Source organism: Colias philodice, chromosome 12, assembly GCF_061535455.1.
Source record: "Colias philodice isolate Cphi_HAF_F1 chromosome 12, ilColPhil1 Martin Lab GWU primary, whole genome shotgun sequence".
In the NCBI taxonomy this organism is placed as follows: Eukaryota; Metazoa; Arthropoda; class Insecta; order Lepidoptera; family Pieridae; genus Colias; species Colias philodice.
In genome coordinates this window covers 9,294,541-9,315,821 of record NC_143097.1, presented here as the reverse complement: position 1 = coordinate 9,315,821, position 21,281 = coordinate 9,294,541, and the positions used below count along the sequence as shown (strand labels likewise).

The following is a 21,281-nucleotide window of genomic DNA, read 5'->3' as shown; positions in this document are numbered from 1 at the left end:
TTTTCACCATCATAAAAGTGAAGTCACATGTCCCCTAGTGGGGTAAGGGGCAGATACATTATACATTGATCGATTTTCTTTAGGGACAAGTAGGTAATCAGCCTTCTGTGTCCTACCAGAACAAGACATTTTTTTTTCTTCGTCTCCACCGGGAATCGAACCCAGGACCCCTCGGTTCCACGCTCACGCGTCAACCACTGTACCAAGGAGGCGGTCAAAATGTTATTATTAATATATTGAAATTACAAAATAATTTAAGCCATTGTATTTTAATTAGGTTTTTTTTATTATCGAACATAACCCTAGTATCCATAGATATTATGCAAAACATACTTTTTTCAACACATGTAATGGGTAGTTTTAAGGTAAATAACTTACCTGCCTGTTATCTCTGCATGGACATGCGTTTATATTGCATGTTATAAAGATTTTCGTACCGTATCGTGATACAGCTTACAGCTTGTCATAATTATTATGGTCTCTATAAATAATCTGTGGTATCACACGGTATCAGCAATATCACTGGACGCGCCGTCAGTCTGAATTAAGAACTCTTTGTGAGCGCATGTGGTGTGACGTACGGGTTGCGCGCGAATTTCAAATTTCGAAAGTTGGAGTGAAAATTAAAAAAAAAATCCGTTTTATTTTTAATCTGTTTTGAAAGGACTGTTTGTTGATGGTGTTATTTTTGGTGAGTATTTATTAATTTTTATTGTAGAAGAGGGATGACAGCCATTTTTTAAATAATAGGAAAAAAAACATTGAACTGCAAAATTAGCACGTATAGTCTGGTATATGAATTTTGCTTATACTGAGTACATTAAATAAATAGTTTTCGTGATTTTTTTTTCTTTTATACAACAATTCAATTTTATTTAAGAAATCAATAATTTAAAAAAATAATAATTATGAATAAAATTTATGCAGTAGATACCTACTTAGTTCAAAGTATTAAATAGGTAGTATAATATCTTGTTTACTATCTTATATTGCTTATTTTTCAAATATTTTTGTGTATTCTGCGCCTATAATATTCTAAAACTTTTTAAGAGGTCTTTTTTCTTATTTTCATATGGTTATATATTAATAATACAAAATATATTTAGTATATAATAAATATCAATATTATTTAATGTGCATCTTCACTATCTATAGTCACGATAAGAATAATATATTTCTTAAATCTTGAACACGCGGAATAAAAACAGTTCCCAGATAAAAATACGCAACAACAACTAATATCTCTTTATGTATATGATTATTGATTACAGTTAGAATTTAGGTTGAATAAGAATACTGTTTGAATGCTTTAATTTTATTACTGAGCCAAAGCCAAAGTTATTTTGATAGAAGTAATTTCTTATTGGTTGTGTTAAACAACCAATAAGAAATTTCTTAAATTCTCTCATTAAAAATTAAATTGTATATTACCTAAATAGAAAATTCTATCCATATAGGTAATAATTGCCACTATAAAAATTGCTGTCAATTATTTTCAATTTATTACACGTCCTTACAATTTACGTTGTCGGTACAATAAGGTAAGAAATTAGACTTGTAAATAGTTCGTGATTGCCCATATTTGCTCAATGTACAATACAAACTGTATTTATCATCAATCATGATCTACTCATATATGGATATAAGGAAAAACATTTTTACGTTATGTAGGGTTTTAAAAACTAACATATAATTTTTGTAGTACCTACGAAAAATCTATGATACGATAAAATTGTATTTCAAAACTTAATGAAATACTTGGATATTGTAATACTACTGTACCAGCTAAGAGAAAAACCAAACGATAAATTATAACATGACGAGATTAATGGAAAATTTAAAATGCAAAAATCCTATACAAAACATAAATTTAAACATTTTTCCAATAATATTTTTATAAAAAATACAACCAGGACCAAACTCATCATATAATATCATATATAGATACGAGTAATCCATACGTAGGTATAATATGACTGAACAATTAATATCGAGTTCCAACAGCATTCAAACATCAAATTTATCCCATAACCCAATATAACACGGAAGCCCCAGAATTAATCGAGTGAAGCTAATAACGAATGTCTCGGACTTTACTTACAACAACAGATTCAGATTTATATTAAATGGCAAATCCATACTAATATTATAAATGCGAAAGTAACTCTGTCTGTCTGTCTGTTACTCAATCACGCCTTAACTACTGAACCAATTTGCATGAAATTTGGTATAGAGATATTTTGATACCCGAGAAAGGACATAGGCTACTCTTTAACCCGGGACATAGGATAGGTTTTATCTCGGAAATCCCACGGGAACGGGAACTATGCGGGTTTTTCTTCGACTGCGCGGGCAAAGCCGCGGGTGGAAAGCTAGTTGGTAAAAATATCTACCACCCATATTATAATATCTCAATTTTTACCGTGGTTGCCAGGAAGAGATCACTATTAAGTGATAAGGCTGCCAAAATAGTTGTACTCTGTTCTATCTGTAAGTAGTTCTAAGGTTACCTATCTGTACAACTATTAAAGAGTTAAATAAATAAAAATATCTCAATTATCGAACTAGGCATTCATTGCAATCGTAGTGTTTAATTTTCATTGAATTTATTTAATACTAGCTGTGCCCTGCGGTTTCAGCCGCGTGGTTCCGCTCCTGTTGGTCTTAGCGTGATGATGTTATTCCCTATAGCCTTCCTCAATGAATGGGCTATCTAACACCGAAATATTTTTTTTTGAAGTGAAAACTTCTTTAGCGGCGTTGGGTATAAAATCTTAAACTTAGGACTCGTGACCTGATCGAAAAAGCGTAAGACGGATGGATATCAAACATGCTCAACGTTAATAATTTAAGTTTTCACTTCTGCCGGCACTCCCGGAGTACAACCCGTCTTTTTTTTACTATATTAATTTTTGAACAGACACACTTTCGAAAATAAAAAAAAAAATACTATGAATTATGAAAATAGTCTAAACAACTTCCTACTTCATCCATATTCCCAATGTTTATTTATGAACAAAGTCCATTCAGCACTTTATATTTAAACACCTTAGTTCTCTCGGGATTTGACGCCCTCAACCTTTTGGGTACGATTATCCCTATTATATATTTATCGCCGATAGATTTTTGTATTGAATTTATTTTGCAATATATTCAAGCTCTACGTCAAATGAATATAAAAAAGTCTATTGTTGTTTTTGCTATGATTGAATATTATGTTTGACCTAAGACCTTGGTAGGAATTATGTGAAAAATTTAATACTGATTTTAATTTAATATGTAACCTATAATATTACATAATGTGTTGCTAATATTACTTCTACTCTGGAACTTCTGAAAATCAGCGCTTCACAACATGACGTGTAGCACATGCTGAGTAGCATAAGTACAATTTCAATTGTATTTTCATTTTTTTTCTATGATGGTTTCCCTTTGTAACTCCGTACTTCGAAATCTTCATCCAACCAAAGCAGGAGACAGGAAAATCCACTCCAATTAACTTTACGGTATTTGATGCTTTGTGATACTGATAATAATTCGGTAACCAAGCAACGCGTGAGGCATTTGAAACACGTAACATCGACATCAGTGGCTCTGAACCCAAATATTTGAGCAATTTATCACGATTACATTTAATTGGGTCGGTGGGTAAACATTGACTCATCGACCTTCGGGTACTGCCAAGATCTAGTGCTATCTTAAAACCTTGAAGTGGATTTTAATGTGCAAAATATTACCCTTCTTCGTAATATGTTAGATACGAGTAAAAAGTTAGAGAAGTGTGCTAAATTCAGCTCGTCAAGTGTAGACCATTCAATGTATATGTTACGGTGTATTTCCATCAAACGAGCGAATGCTCATTCTAATCCCACTATGCCAAATTCTTTTAGTGTAAACAAGGGTAGAGCATTCTTTCGTTGTTCTTAGTGCGTTCGCTGAATACGAGTTTTCATTTATACTAAAAGATCACAAAATAATGCTCTTGCTTTAGCTCTAGCTCTATGTTCGTTTGATGTAAAGGCACCGCTACATTTATGACGGACAAATGATTAAAATAAGATATGTAATACAAAAATATATTGTCAATAAAGCAGTTTCAATAACAATATTTCGGTCTTATTTCCGTGAGATCTACAGGCGTTTTCAGGGCAAATATTTCTCTGAAAAGGTTTTCTTTAATTTCGTATCGTATGTTCGTTTACTTCTATTTACTTCCAACAAGTTTATTTACCGTTGAACATATTTAATATATCGACATCGCTTTAATTACACGAGCAGAAAATGTAATTATAGCTGAGTTATATTCCCTTGAAATTAAAACTACAGGCAATGGTAATTTGCTGAGTGTGTTTTATCATTTGGTTGACTTTTTGAGTGGACCTAATTTGTGAAAATGAAATTTAAATTAATTTAGTAGATAATTAGTAAACTTATATTTCTACTAGCTGTGCCGCGCGTTTTCACCCGCACTGCTCCGCTCCTGTTAATCTTAGGGCGATGATATACGAATATAATCTTCCTCGATAAATGGGCTAACACCGAAATTTTTCAAATCTGACCTAGTTACTGAGATTAGCGCGTTCAAACAAACAAACAAACTCTTCAGCTTTATAATATTAGTATAGATTTTCAGTTCCTGATTGGTTAGACAAGCTCGAGTATATCTGCGAGAGTCGATAAAAATGCTTTCAATCAGCTTCAAACATAACATAAATCAATATCATAAAAAAAAATTATGGAACTGTTATTTTACGAATAAATAGATAGTGAAACTACAGATTACTGCTTCACTTCTTACCACATGTGTCTTACTACATACGCCGAAATCGATTGCCTTAGTAATTCTTAATAAACACGAACGAACAAAACCTTCAAAATTTTGGGCTATTTCAAACAAAAAATCAAACTCACCAGTTAGTTTCTTTTTTCAGAAACTTAATAGATGACTATTTATACGTACTTAATAGATGACTATTTGAAAGTTTCTGAACAGTGAACATGCTCATTTTCTGCACATTTATCTCAAAATATTTTATAAGTATCTATCTGGCACAATCAAGGTCAATAACCACTACGTCAAAAGATACAAGTGAATTTAAAATAATACAAGTTCAATATTTTAGTTAAAACGTTATCAAAGTAATAAAAGTGTCCGATTTTGATCGATACGAGTAATACAGTGGATAAGTTTGTTGTAATAATAATGAGTTTTGTATCGCATCTTATCTCTTATAATATATTGTTCCTTCTGCGATGTAAATCCAGTTTATTCAACTACAATTAAATAAATGAATAAATATTATAGGACAATTTTCACACACGGCACGATCTGATCCCATACTAAGCTTTCGCTTGTGTTATGGAGACCAGGCGGTTGATAAACATACACAATTTTAAATAAATACTTATATAGATAATTACCACCCAGACATAAATAATAATTAATAATAATGATTGTTAATAAATTTAAATTTTATCAGGAAATTTTACCGCTTAAGCGTATATGGTTGTGGAAGTATTTACTCAATGAAATACATAATATTATACATATACGGATAAAATATGCATACGGATAAGCATGTATCTACTATGTAACAATCATTATTAATAGTCCATAATCCATATCCTTAATAAAATAAATTATGACAAAGTTACGTTGACGGTCATATCTTCTTGCCATAACAAAAAAAAGGACGGAAAATAAACAATTTTCAGAGCTATTTCCTATTTAAAAAAAAATTACATTCGCTTAAATAATTAATAGCGCCCATAAAAGCAAAATCAAATCATGAAACGTAAATACAAAAGAAATCTTGAGAGATTTACAGAAGGGAAATTGTAAATGATATTCTTTCAAAAACAATTATTCCACGCCGTATAATATTATCTTTGCTCTTTATGCGTGTTTTAATGGGCAGGCCTTTCCATAATTACAGATTTTATTGATAATAATTATTTAAGAAAATTTTGAAATATTTATTTAAATTTATTAGTGAGCTTTGACATTGTATATGGATTTTTTGTAATAAGATCATAATTTATTACTAAACACAATAGTTCATTGTGTTGATATAAATATAAGTAAATAAACAAAAGGATGACCTTCCATCAGACAAAGCACTTTTACATCTTTAACTGAATCATGCAATAATAATGAACTCGGTATCAACAATTATGTCAAAACAAAAACAATCCTTTCATATAAATATTATAAGTACATACTAGCTGACCCGACGTTGTTCGGTTACGGGAATAAAAAAGTTACATCTTATTCTTGACCTACCGAATAGGTATTCATATAAAATTTCATAACAATCGATCAAGCCGTTTCCAAGGTGTATGGCAACTAACACTGGGAGCCGAAAATCCTACTAATATTATAAACGCGAAAGTGTGTGAGGATGTATGTATGTTTGTTCCTCTTTCACGAAAAAACTACTGAATGTATTTTGATAAATCTTAACAGTAATATATACGTAAAAGGTTTATACATCAGAGTAATACATAAGCTATAGAAATATATGTTTTTTGGCAACGGGTTCGTCTGCAGGTGAAACCGCGTGCCACAGCTTGTTTTGGATAATAGAAAATAAAGAAATATATACTCAAACTCAAACTCAAACATTTATTTATTCAATAAGACTTCTTTTAGAAGCACATTCAAATCGTCAATTTACATATTTTTAACAATTACCACCGATTAGGAAAGCAGTATCTATGGAGAAGGCAAGAAACTCTATAGTTGCTCTTTCTATAAAAAACGAAACACTAAACACAAATCAGTTCGACATACGATGTATTCGCAAAATAAATCCTAGAGTATTATCACTTCCATTTGAATAAATCTTCTTCGAAGCCTACAAATACTTTGAAATTCTTACGTTTTTTGAATATCAATATATTTTACTTCGTGTCTTTCAATTCTTGAGTTTTATCTTCAAGTTTTATAATAATAAGCATTCATTATTAAAAACATACATCTTCATTCTTACAAAAAAGCGTGTGTGCCGAGCACACGTGTCAGAAGTGAAACTTTTTTGGCAAGATTCAAATATACCAAAATCGTCGCCTTACATGACGAGACGGTACCTTGAAATTTAATTCTCAACGTGCCTAAAGAAGTTTCACTTAAAAAGATCTAACCTCTTCATAATCTAATATCTATCTAATATATTCTAATATATTTCTAATATATATATTATAAAGGCGAAAGTTTGTAAGGATGTATGGATGTATGGATGTTTGTTACTTTTTCACGTAAAAGCTACTGAACCGATTACAATGAAATTTAGCACACATATAGAGGGTAACTTGGATTAATACATAGGATAGTTTTTATCCCGAAAATCCCACGGGAACGGGAACTATGCGGGTTTTCCTTTGCAAACGCGGGCGAAGCCGCGGGCGGAAATCTAGTGTTACTATAATATTATATTTATTCTGACAGGATTAGTAATAATAATCTTACATGATCATCGTCTGAGACACCACAAAATCATCACTTATCGCGATGGTTTTTATGAAATCATTCCTTATCACATCTCTTGTCCAAGATGATCAATGCATTGATTAAATGACTCAGAGAATTGGAAATTATTGTATATGAATCCTTACTAATATTATAAATGCGAAAGTAACTCTGTCTGTCTGTCTGTTACTCAATCACGCCTAAACTACTGAACCAATTTGCATGAAATTTGGTATGGAGATATTTTGATACCCGAGAAAGGACATAGGCTACCTTTTATTGCGAAATATGTACCACGGGCGAAGCCGGGGCGGACCACTAGTTATAAATAAAATCTATAGAAATCATATCGTTGACAAATTTTGCTCGACTTTTGTCAGTACTGTTTGGAATAACCCGAAATCAATTTTGGCTTTATTGTGTGTGTGAGTTATTTAATCAAACCGCGTCACCACAGGATTTTGTGTATGGAAAAATGTACCTGTATAGTATACCTAGTACCTACTCACCTAGTTTGTACTGCAAACGTAATTACAATACGAAAAATTAAGAATTAAATCGACAAGTTTATAAAAATCGCCTTTTCCATTATTATTATTCTAATTATTACATCAAAATACCTACAGAAATAAATAAAAGAAGAATTGAAGTATTTATTCGATAATTTAATTGAATTATCAATGGATAAATAATTAAAAATTTTACCAGTCGGTTGCGTGGAAGAGATCACGCTTAAGTGATAGATAGGTAAGGGAAGAAAGAAAAGAAAAGAAAGAAAAAATATTTATTTCCACAAGTTACACACACTTAACAACTACTTACATTACAAAAAAAATAGAGAATTTACATGGCAATCGGGTCAGACTCAACCATGCTGTCGGGCTTTAACACCTTAACAGCGCTGATTTTCAGTCTGCCCGTAAGGCCGCCTTCTGTGCTGTTTTTCTTTTAGAATAAGTTGTGTTTGTATTTTTGGCAGCACAATAAAGAGTTTAAATAAATAAATAAACAATTTACCACCCTGAAAATAACGCAATAGAAGCAATGAACCAAAAGGTCCGATTATTAGTAATTAAGCACGCTTATCATGAATATTCAAAATGTAATCACCTACTAAAACATTCAAAGGTTCTAAAGTAATGAGAAAATGGAAGGTCACAGTTTCTATTGGTATTTTAGTATCTAGATTTGACCAATCTACAGATTATGATAATTATACTACTAAAAAATAATGAATGAACAAAATTAAATTTATAAAATACAACGACGATAAAATCTATACTAATATTATCAAGCTGAAGAGTTTTTTTGAACGCGCTAATCTTGGGAACTACTGGTACGATTTGAAAAATTCTTTCGGTGTTAGATAGCCCATTTATCGAGGAAGGCTATAAGCTTATATATCATCACGCTAAGACCAACAGGAGCGGAGCACTGCGGGTAAAACCGCGGAGCACAGCTAGTAGTTGATATTTTGCAAGTCTCCTATCACATTCATTTTTATGATATACCTGGTGTAGTAATATTTATCTTCATGGGTTTAAATACCTCATTCTTAAAAGGAATCGTGAACTAGACAAAACAACGTAAAAACGCAAAACAATTTTGCAAAACAGTAAATTCTAAAAAAAATCTCTTAATATCATTTTAATTAAATTTTTTAAGTAGGTATGTATTTCGTCACTATCTTACCAAAGAGTAAGATATTAAATATGTCAGATGCGCTAAACATATTATGAGATATCAGTGTAGATATCGATAATAGCAATGTTTGTCTGACTGAAGTACCTAATATAAAATCTAAAGATTAATCTCAACCTTCAAAAGAGGATCATCGCTGCAAAAGTATGGTAATTTTATTATGCAGACCAATTCGCCTATCTGTTTGAGTGAATTCAAATACGAATTAATATTTTGTCTTTGATATTGAAATACATCGATTTGGTTTTAACCGATTTCAAAAAAAAGGAGGAGGTTCTCAATTCGGCCGGTATATTTTTATATGTGCAATATGGAAAATTATTGAAGTAGCTATAAGTTTAAATATAATGCTTAGGTAATAAATACTTACCATCTAATATGTGTATTAACTTATAATTATTATTATTTTTATTCTACGTTAGGTTTCGCTATAATTTAATTTATCCTACTTCCTATACCTACTTAATATTATAAATGCGAAAGTTTGTGAGGATGTGTATGTGTGTGTTTGTTAATCTTTCAAGCAAATACTACAGAACCGATTACAATGAAATTTAGCACACATATAGAGGGTAACTGGGATTAACACATGGGATAAGCTTTATCCCGGAAATCCCACAGGAACGGGAACTATGCGGGTTTTTCTTTGAAAACGCGGGCGAAGCCGCGGGCGGAAAGCTAGTTATACGATATGCATCACCATCTTTAACACAGAAGCTAAGCTTAATCCACTGGAGAAACTATTTAAGTCTATTTCGTACTAAGAAATAGCTCAAAAGAGTATTTGCAATGATTGCAATCTAGCTTATCCAGTAAAGAACCAACAAATCTAAGGATTTCTTCGCTTTCTATTCTCGAATAAGTTAATGCAAAAACATGCAAAGGAAAAGAAAATTCATGGAAATTTCCGCCAAAATAAATAAAAAAGAGCGCGTGTGCTGATCACACGTGTCAGAAGTGAAACTTCTTTGGCAAGATTCAATGATAACAACATCATCCATGACGTGACGATATTGCCATGACGCGACCATTAAATTTTACTCTCAATGCGCTTAAAGAAGTTTCACTTCAAAAATAAAATATGTAGATTATAAACGCCGAGTTTTCTGATGAATAAATAGATTCCAATGCGACATAATTACGGAAAATGAGTTTCCCTGAAACCCTGTACTTATTTGTCAACTATAAAATGTACTATCCTTTTCTAATGTACGCGATTGGAGCGAGATGACGTCTCTTAATTAGTTGGTGACAATAGTGACCGCCATTCTTTAGTAAATACGATCGCTATAGACATAGTTTAGTAAATCACTCCAACTGTATTGCGTTTCAATTTTATTGCTAAGCTATGAGTGAAATGTTATTATGTGTACTTATTTTGTATTAATGTGCAAGATTAAAAAATATTTTAGAATACACGTCTTTTAGCTTCAAAAAAGGGAAAAGGGCAATAAAGATTCCATTAATATCGTTTATTCTAGTAAAATGTATGCTTGCTGTTGAATATGAACAGCACTTTATATTTAGATTGAATTCTAAAAAGAACACTACAATTTTCAAAATTACGTTCCGAAATAATGTTTTTTATATCTAAAATATTTATAGTCCGGGATACATCGCCCATTTTTGCAAGTGATTACTATCAAGCTAATTTTTCGTGAGTAGCTTTATTTTGATGAGATGCCCAATAATTTCATGTACGAAACTCTCGATTGTGGTAGCTTACAGAGGTAACAAGGATAAAAATTTTTGATTTGACGGTTCTCAAATATTTATTACGCTATTTGTAGGACAATATGTCTGTTGAATTATATAAGTATTAAATAAGTGAAAATAAAAAAATCAGCTGGTTAGTAATCATTTATGATGACTTCGTTATCGATACACATTGGAAAGGGGGACTCTTTGATCAAACCATAGATTTTGTAGGACAAATATTTTTTCGAATAATTTAGATAATTATCTTGAGATTGAACAAAAAAAAAACATTCAGTTAGTAATTAATATTTGAGAACCATCAAATCAAAATATTTTATCCTTGTTTCCTCTGGTAGCTACCACAATCGAGAGTTTTGTACATGAAATTATTGGGCATCTCATCAAAATAAAGCTACTCACGAAAAATTAGCTTGATAGTAATCACTTGCAAAAATGGGCGATGTATCCCGGACTATTAATGTTAAAAATAATAAAAGTAAAATTTTCACATAGGTATTAAATTTGTGAAAACCCTCACCTTTAACCACCATTAAGAACTAATAAAAAAGTCATATAAAATTAAATTGACCTGAAGGAAATTAAATTTATCCCCAAGTTCAATATTTAAAAAACCTTACAACGTGTTCAGAGTAAAAACTTTTTTTACAATGTACCACGAGGTCAGCGAGGTCATTTAAAAGTATTGAAGATCATGGGATCTCAGTGAAAAGGGACTTTTTCCTTCCCTTAAGTGTCTCATAAAAATTTATTGTTTTTACATTTCTCCTTTTTAAATCGGATCTTTGTCGGATTATGATCATTTTCGTCAGACGATCTGAAGTTTTTTCAACTTTTACAGTTTTGATGGTATGTTTTTTCTACGTTTTCATAATATGATTTCCATTTTAATTGGTAGGTAAATTATGAAAAGTATGTGGAAACGAATTACAAATACATATGATTTGTATCAGTAAATAAATAAAAAGCGACATGCCTTCAATAACCTCGGGTATTAATATCAGACTTGAAAGGCTTTTTACTTGCTCAATGTGTTTACTGAACATTAAGACAAGTCAAAGCCGTCGTAGTGGTTCACAAACAGTATAGTCGATAAAATGTGAAAAAACAATTCGTCTTCAATATTTTTTGAAGAATTTCTATGTAGATAAGTAATTGGTTTCCTATAAAATTCAAGAACAATAATATCGACGATATTTATGTGTCAAGTTTGGAAGCATTTAAACTTTAAAATGTTAGTAGTTGAACTGTTTCTTTTGTTATCAGTAATTTTCTTCCGATTCCTCAATTAATTTAGTCCACTTACTACTTGCAACCGATTTTACTGCAAATAATATGCATGCTAAAATGCATTCTATCTGTTGTGATTTCTTTTCCTGTATTTGAATAAAAAATATAAAGCGCCTAGGGGACTTTGAAAAGTTATAGTACCTACCTATAATTATTTCATTTTGAATAATATTTTTTAATTTAATATGCAGATGGATTATAATCGGAATATTTATACATTATTACGCGTATTTGCTGCAGAACGAACATTATTCTTACATACGTGGCAAAATTTTCGTGACATTAGACTTACCTTTTTGGCCCTTACTTATTAACGAAGTCTTTGGAGTGTGACTTACGATAAGGAATATAAGCCCAAAGATCTACTATATTATATAGATATTTTACGGTTTATATTCCCTAATATAGAGAATGTAGATATATAAAAAAAATATTAGACAGGACATTTTACCATCAGACGTCATCGTATTTTTACAAACATTTTTACTCTGTGACACGATCAGAGCTAGAACAATGCAGTAACATATTTTCATACAATTTTTTATGGTTTCCGTATCTTTTTTAATTTTTTTAACTAGATGGTTATGGTTCCGTTTCTATGGCATGTAGGTACAATAGTAAAATAATCTTTATCTGTATAGAGTAGGAGCGACTAATTAAAAAATTCTAAAACAGATCCCATATAATCCAGAATTACATCAGTTATTAGAGGCATAAATATTAAATAATACAGATATTATAGACACAAATTAAACATCTGTCCATTCCAAATATTATGTACCATAAATTCAATCGCCTTTTATAACAAAGTGCAAACGTGTAGAACAATTGAAACTTGGCAAAACCTCGACTCCATGCCAGCAATATAACTTAGTTCGGGACAATTTTGTGTGAAATATATTAAGATGAAATTTAGGGTTTCTGTATTGATTATTGTAGTATATAATATTATGTGTTATCTGGTTTCATGTTCACATTATTCTTGAACCAAAAACGAATTTGAGAATAGAGATAGATTAGGCATTGGAGACAGGGATAACCTCTTGTTTCTATATATAATATCATTGGGGATAACACAGACAACAGATGAGTGAAGCAAAACTTTATTAAAAGGTATAACACAAACAAAATACGTATAAATTAATAGCACACAGACGCACCACTTAATAATGATCTATCCCAGACAACCTAAGCGAGTAACAATGAATACAATGCAAATATTAGTATAAATATGTATTAAATAATGTACATAATAATAAAATCACAACAAACAATAATATTATCACACAAAGCAAATTTTGACCCCAAAGGTTGTTTTCATCTTATTTGAAAGGTTAAAACTCAATGGAAAGGCTTTCTCAGAATTTTATTTTCACTTTGCATAAAAGCCACTTCGAATACAAGTTAATTACTACAATCTCTATAATGGACTACAATGACACGAAAGACAAAGGTTCGTGATAAAACTATATATCTCTCTCAATTCTTTAGTGTCCTAATAATAAAATACTGCTCCCAGTACTACTGTTTCGTTCTCGTAAAATTTCCTTTGTCCCATTCATTTTTATTTCAAGAAATTTTTATCGAGCACAGATGCTAGACTAAAACAGTAATTTTATTTCAAATTGAAATTTGCATGACATGCTATTTCTTCTTCGTTATTTGCATTCGATGTTTTTAAATATTTTAACCTTTTTAAGATAATGATTAACTTCCTGCTGGTGATGAAACCTTGACATAAAAATAATTTAACCAAACAAATACTTACTAACGACACAACAAATAAATTAGTATAAATACACATAGTTATTAATACTTTGATTCATTCCTAAGTTCAAACAAAGAGAGTTGCAATTTTTTTCAAATGCATCCTTCGAATAAACAACACTAAAGTAAAAATCCAAATTAACTAAAGAAAAATAGCTACTATGGTGAAATCTTATCTATTACAGGTAGCTTCATAATTTTTGGATACGAATTTCCGCACAAACAAATAATTAACCACTCGACGAGGCTTTTGATCCACCGAAGGACAGGATGCTCAGATATTAAACATATGATAAGCAAAGGATTTAGTTTGCTAAACTACGATAATAATATAATATTCATCATTTCCCAATTTAGTACTGAGTAATGCACAATTTCCTATGACTGGTGAACAAAAAATATTATTGCATATTATTTTTTTCCCCAAACAGAAAATATAATCAAACATTTGTGATTTCTTAACATATCGATTATAAGTTCGTTTAACCTTCTAAACGTTCCAACTAATAGCCATTTTCCCCCAATATCATTATAATAACGATCATTTTTCTTCCCACAACTTGGAACATTTAAGCGCAATGAATACACCATTTAAATACTTTATAAATAATCCCAATTTAAAGAGACCCAGGTGTTTCTAATCTAACTCTCTTATCTGCTACAACAGCTGTACATTCAATCATGTTACGAGCTCTAGTTATCTCAAACATATATTTTTTGTACATGTCTATAAACTACGTAAATCTCACGTTTTTCTTATTTAAGAATAGACTCTAACCCTTTTTCAGCGCAACATTAATTTGATATCATTGAAACTAAAAAAATTACGTGTGGCACTCGAGGATTGCCGCGGTAAAGCTATTGCATAGCATCGCTGTGCCGGTTGGAGTGAGGGGTGTTAGGTTTTTTCGTTACGGAATTTTTACTTTCGGTCGCCGCGCTCAAAGTCTGAGATAAAAGCTATGCAATAGCTTAATTAACAACATTATAAAACTAAACCGTAATTAATATCCTAAAAAAACATCATAAAACTTTAATCATTTTGTTCATTATTTTATGTGTTATCATGTTTGTATTTGAAAGTTTCACAAACTTAAACATCGTGCAGACTTAAGACATGCGGTCCAACTTGGCTCTTAGAAAATTGCGGGTTGTTTGTATTAAAATATGCTTAAACTTGTAAGACATTAGTGAAACTAAAGTGTATAAAGTCAACAATAGTTTGAAAGATAAGATCTCTATCTTTTCATATAAATTATACGGGGACAAGATGATAATCAAAATTTCAATTTTAGCAGTAATATAGGTAGCAGCTTGTATATTATATTTTATTTGCTATCACATAACTTTCGATTGGGGGAACCACATTTGATGATTAATTTTAAGCCATTGCATAGCTTCTATCGCGGGCCTTGAGCGCGGGGACCGAATCGAGAAATTCCGTAACGAAAAAACCTCACGCTCCTCACTCCGACGGGCTCAGAGGTGTGGCTTGAAGGCATGCTATGCAATAGCTTTACCGCGGCAGTCCCCGAGTGCCACACGTCTTTTATTTTATTTGAAGGCGTATATATTTCGTAGCTCGTTTAGTTCCCTGTAAACTTATTCTAGCTCTTAAAATTTGTCGGTAATATGTCTATTTATGATTAAACTAGCAATGCCCTGCGGTTTCACCCGCATTTTTTTTGTTTTAGTGGGGAAATCTTTCATAGATACCCACGGCCTCCGGGGGAGGGGCCGTGGGTTATGTCGAATTCCTACCGACCAAACCCCCACTGTGTTCCGTCAAGAGTCAAGACGCATATTGGTAGAATTCCCCCGCACTACGGCCTGATCGAACAGTATACCTACTATTTTCTGTAGATTGACACTTTTAAAAATTCGTTATATCTTTTGAATGGAATATCCAATTCTTTTCATTTAAAAAGTATTTTGCTGGTATTGAAACAGTCTATAATAAAACATCATTTAATGGGATAAGGATTAATATATTATGTGTATGGATAACATGGTTTGATTACTGTCGGCACTTCTATTTACTTTGAAAACGTAAAAAAGTTGTTGTAGTAACATAACTACTGAAGATGGGCATATGGTATCGCGGACTTTCTTGTAGATATTGATCCATTCTATAATACCGTAGAACATTTTTTTGTTCTATCTTCAATAGATTCCGCAGCGCACGCGATGACAGAAGTTTTATTGAGGATTTTTTTACACCTTGGGTTACATTATTGCATTTTTGGTAAGGATCTCTATTTTTTTTGAAAATGCAATATAGCCTATGTTGCTCAGTAAAGATGCAGCTTTCTAATGGTGAAAGAATTTTTGAAATCGGTCCAGTAGTTTATGCGTGAAAACCATACATACATACATACATACATACATACTTACATACTTACAAACTTTTCCTCTTTATAATATTAGTATAGATAATTAATTTCTATACAACGAATTCCATTCAACATTCCATCAAATTCTATCGTATTCAGAGCTAATCTCTATTCAATTCTTGGTGTTAATGAAACGTCAGAAGTATAATAGCAAGCGTGTGGAAAGATGATTTCGAATTAATTTCCAAATAGCATTAGAATTGAAGGGCTTATTGCAATCAGCGCTGAATCTTGAGTCATTGATAGGTTTTGACATAGGCGTTTGTATGGTGATCGATGTAAAAATAAAATACTATATAGTATGTAGTTTTTATTTTAGTTTTATTTTGTATTTCTTCTTTTTGTTCATTTTTTTATTTGATTGCTTTATTTTTTGTAAAATTGGTGCCAAATAAATGAGTTTGAGTTTGAGTATTTAAAATGAAATTATTGAATGCAATCTTAATTGATCGATAGGTACTGATTTGTTCAGATAAACTATAATATATAATAACGATAACAAATAAAATATGTTTCTTAAAGAAGTTAAGCAAAACGAATAGTAATTGATTGAGTTAATTTCTTAATGACGAGTGGAATTAGTGACAGTTTTATAAAAAAAAAACATACAAACCTTTTCAGTTGTTCATAGCACAAATAATACCGATGTTTCATGTATTTAGCTGACAGCCATACTTCGTTCAAATAAATAAAAACATAGACACTTCAATTTCCACATTTATTTATTTGTAAAGATATTTATTATATTTCCAGACGTTTTTCTTATAAATGTCCCTCAAAGTGTGCGAAGTAACGTTTCCAATAAAACCTCAATAAATAATAAATTCTTAATATCCGGAATGTCACGTAAAAGTCGATTCTATAAATAAATGTTATTATTTTAGCTTCAGAAATCACTCGTTTATATGTCGGCTTGTTCTTTGCTGACTGTACTTATGTAATCTGATATTATTTTGGAATCCTTTGAAGTAGGAAGTTTCTTATCACATATGAAAATCACTTTGAGATGAAAAAAGGCGCCGTCAATGTACTCTATTTCACCGTCCCGTGTTTTGGAGGTTCAACGATATCTTTGATAACAAATATTATGATACTTTAAGCGTTTTGATATCTGTATAAATGTTATGAAATGTTTTGAATTTTATGTAATAGTAGATTTGGTTTTTGTATATTTACGTAATTTGTAAATTCATGTCGTAAACTTTTGGCATAAAACACATTTTATTGCAGTTTGGTGGTATACGAAACAATGTTTATAAGCTTTAAATAATATCTGTGCTAAATTCTATTTAAATCGATACAATTACATTGTAATAACAAATACAACTAAGAATTATAATTATTAAAGGAACAAAATAATTCAATCAATTTTTTCACCATGCATAGTATTTTTTGTTTCTTATTTCCTCTCAACTCGTTATTTTAAATTATATATTGTAAACGACGATTTACCTTTAAGGGCGCGTTCCCACTATGTCGTAACGACTAATTTATCGTTCGACGACTGTCGTCTTTACCTGTTCCCATTATAACGATTGTTTGTCGTCAACATTTTTTATCGTTTAGCGACTGTCGTATCTAGCTGTTCCCATTGGATCGCGACGACATTTTATCGTTTCCTGGCAGTCGCTTTGTCGTTTACACATCATCAGCAAGCTACAAATCTAGTCGCCTCTGCGTTCGCTTGGTGATTACTAGTGCGTTTACTCTCCTGAGTTCAATGGACGTCATAGAGTTGCCGTCCACGATTTTTTATCGTTTTACGACTGTCGTGCTTGCCGTTCCCACTGTCACGACAAAGTGTCGTCACTGCAAAAACTGTCGTAGACGACAGTAAATTGTGTCGTTCTAAATGTGAACACCTCCATTTAAACATATAAGCCACGACACTTAAAACTACACGATTATCTGTCGTCACGACACGGTGGGAACGCGCCCTAAGGAAAATTGAAAGAAACTTCAAACCATTAGGCAGCTGTTAGAAACAGCTGTTTATTGAATAAAATAATTGAGAAAACATTATAACTAAAACCGATATAGTTACTTTTTAATACAATAGTTCGCACGCGGCTTCATCTCCTTTCATTTAACGTTATGCTGAGATAAAATCTTAGTATTAATTTGTGACAAATAGTAGTCTGTGTACTCCAAAGCTTTTTAAGTTTTTTTTAATTAAATTGCAAACAAAAAGATTTTAACATGGAATTTGAACATCACTAATATGCAATAATAAAACAAATATGACTGTTTTCCATACATTTTGTTTTGGAAAATATGCACAATAAGGCAAGGGACGCTTAAATTAGACTGTATCTACGAAACTATTACATAAAATGTTACCATTCTGAAATGTCGTAAATGTATAATATCCCCAAGTACCTACACAATTTCCTACAATACCATAAATTCCATATCTTAAATGCCTTTGAAAGAACCAACTACGCAGACAGATTCTGAAGTTTCAAGCTTGTTGCTTTTACAGTGTCGTGTGGGCAGAACGTGACACGCGGTAAAAATTTATTTTTTATTAATTATTTAATCCTTAAATTCAATTTATCATTGTAGTCACATTTTTTAAAACATCATCATTGACATGATAATCAGCACATAATCTATACGAATACTATACAGCTGAAGAGTTTGTTTGTTTGTTTATTTGTTTGAACGTGCTAATTTCAGGAAATACTGGTCCGATTTCAAAAATTCTTTCGGTGTTAGACAGTCCATTCCTCGAGGAAGGCTATAGGCTATAATATATCATCACGCTAAGACCGGAGCGGAGACACGCGGGTGAAACCGCGGAGCGCAGCTAGTATAACATACGTTTCCATTGCAGGGGCAGGAGCCTCCTATGAGGGTAGAAAACATACTTGTATTTAATACTATAATTACGTTTTGAAGAGATGAAATAATAAATCATTTTGGCAAAAAAACCGCCGTCTCATTCACCTATCAATCTAAAATCCATTAAGCTGTATATGGATGAATACAAATCTACATGTACTTATAATATATAAATACCTTTATGTTAACTGAATGAATAAACTTAATAATTTTATAACTCTCTAGTGCAATAAAACAGTATCTATAACGAACTTGATAATCAAAATATCACGTGCATCGAAATACGTGGTATATTGATCTATCGAGAACTATTTCATTCGATATCTTAATTCCTATGCACTTATAACTACAGTCTAAATGAGAGAAACATGATCGAAATTGTAAACACGAATATTATATTTCCTAGAAAAGCTAGGTAATTTTCAGTTCAAATTTGTAGCGTACTTGAAGCAAATATTTAATATGATGGGGAGAGCTGCTCTAGTTCAATCAATTAATTTGATATGTTACTGGTTATGATTTGAATTTTAATTGAACTACGTAAGTTTGAATAATATTTAGCAAATTGAAAGCCTAGGTCGTTAGCTTTTGCCTTTAGTGTAGCAGAAATACTGTCCTATCTATATTAATATTATAAAGCTGAAGAGTTTGTTTGTTTGAACGCGCTAATCTCAGGAACTACTGGTCCGATTTGAAAAATTCTTTCGGTGTTATATATTCTATTCATCGAGGAAGGTTATAGGCTATATATCATCATGCTTAGACCATCAGGAGTGGAGCAATGCGGGTGAAACTGCGGGGAACAGCTAGTATTTAACATGATTGGGAGAGCTGTTCTAGTTATAATCAATTAGATTTGAACTGAAATTTGATATGTTACTGGTTATGATTTTAGTTTGAATTGAACTACGTAAGTTTGAATATTATTTAGCAAATTGATAGCTTAGGTCGTTAGCCTTTGCCTTGTGTAACAGTAATACTATCGTAATTTATATAAGGATTATGTTAGCTATAATTAAGACAATTATTATCATTCCATATATTTTAATTATTATTTCTATAAATAATATTACCATAAGCATTTCGTATGTATTTATCGATTTGATGCACCGAATGTTTTGACAAGACGAATCTATCGACACCTCATAAGCTAAAATCTATCGAGCCAATTAACTCTGAGTGCGTCAATATTTGATGCCAATGTTTCATTCATCAAAACCGTCTTAAAATAAAACTTCCCTTCCGCTGCAGTCGGTTAAAAATGAGAAAACAATAAAGTTACTATCATATGAAACAGTATAGAATTTAATGAACGTCAACCTCATATTACTCTGGAAAAAAATAAAAACGCTCGCATAAGCCCTTAAATAAACTCATAAAAACTGAGTATAAAGACCGCGGGAAGTAATAATCGTCACCTGTCGCGTTTACAGTATTAATAGCGAATCCAGGCGTTACCATGATGTCTTATAGCAGTATTATTTCCAATGTGGGACAGTGATGGCGCTAGACGGCGTATATAGCGCTGTCTTTTTTCCACGCTGGAAATACTGCTTCAAAACATAGTACGGGGGCTGGATCCGCTTTGTCTTTAGATTTAACATTCGCGGGAAGGAGAAGGGTGAAATAGCGCGATTCAATAGGAACATCAATCGTAACCAGAATTCGCAGTACGCGTTGGAAATGCAGATAATATGATACTTACAGTGGCATAGAGCAATAAATTTTTATGAAGCGAACATTTCTGGGAATGAAAATTTGCCTTTTTCTGTTTATATATGTTAGCGCGTTTAATTTAAAGATAAAATTATATTTTAAAAGTAAATCAATTGACGAACTTAATTAATTATTTTAATAATAATCAAATGGATAAAAGTATTAATAATCATTTAATTATCAAATAATAATAATATTACATGTCATATTGAAAATAACCATCAAAATAACACAAATAACACCTGCGCTGACTCACACAGTCACGCCACTCGAATAATCGTCCTATAAATAACGGTCATCTGCACTCTGCAGTTGCGAGTCATTCTTGTACCGACTTTGGTCGAGTCAAGATGTCTAAAAAGTATTATATCAGTATTTAATTACGT

At 31.5% G+C, this 21,281-nt stretch overlaps 1 protein-coding gene across 1 annotated transcript in view; it reads left to right on the top strand.

The window, feature by feature from the left end:
• The first annotated feature begins 549 nt into the window (after nucleotides 1–549).
• The window catches only part of LOC149484222 (prolactin-releasing peptide receptor-like), a 72,722-nt gene continuing 51,990 nt past the window's right edge, over nucleotides 550–21,281 (top strand). Inside the window, exon 1 of the mRNA XM_089701828.1 lies at nucleotides 550–691. The gene's annotated coding sequence lies outside the window, so the exon portion shown is untranslated. The remainder of the gene's footprint in view (nucleotides 692–21,281) is intronic.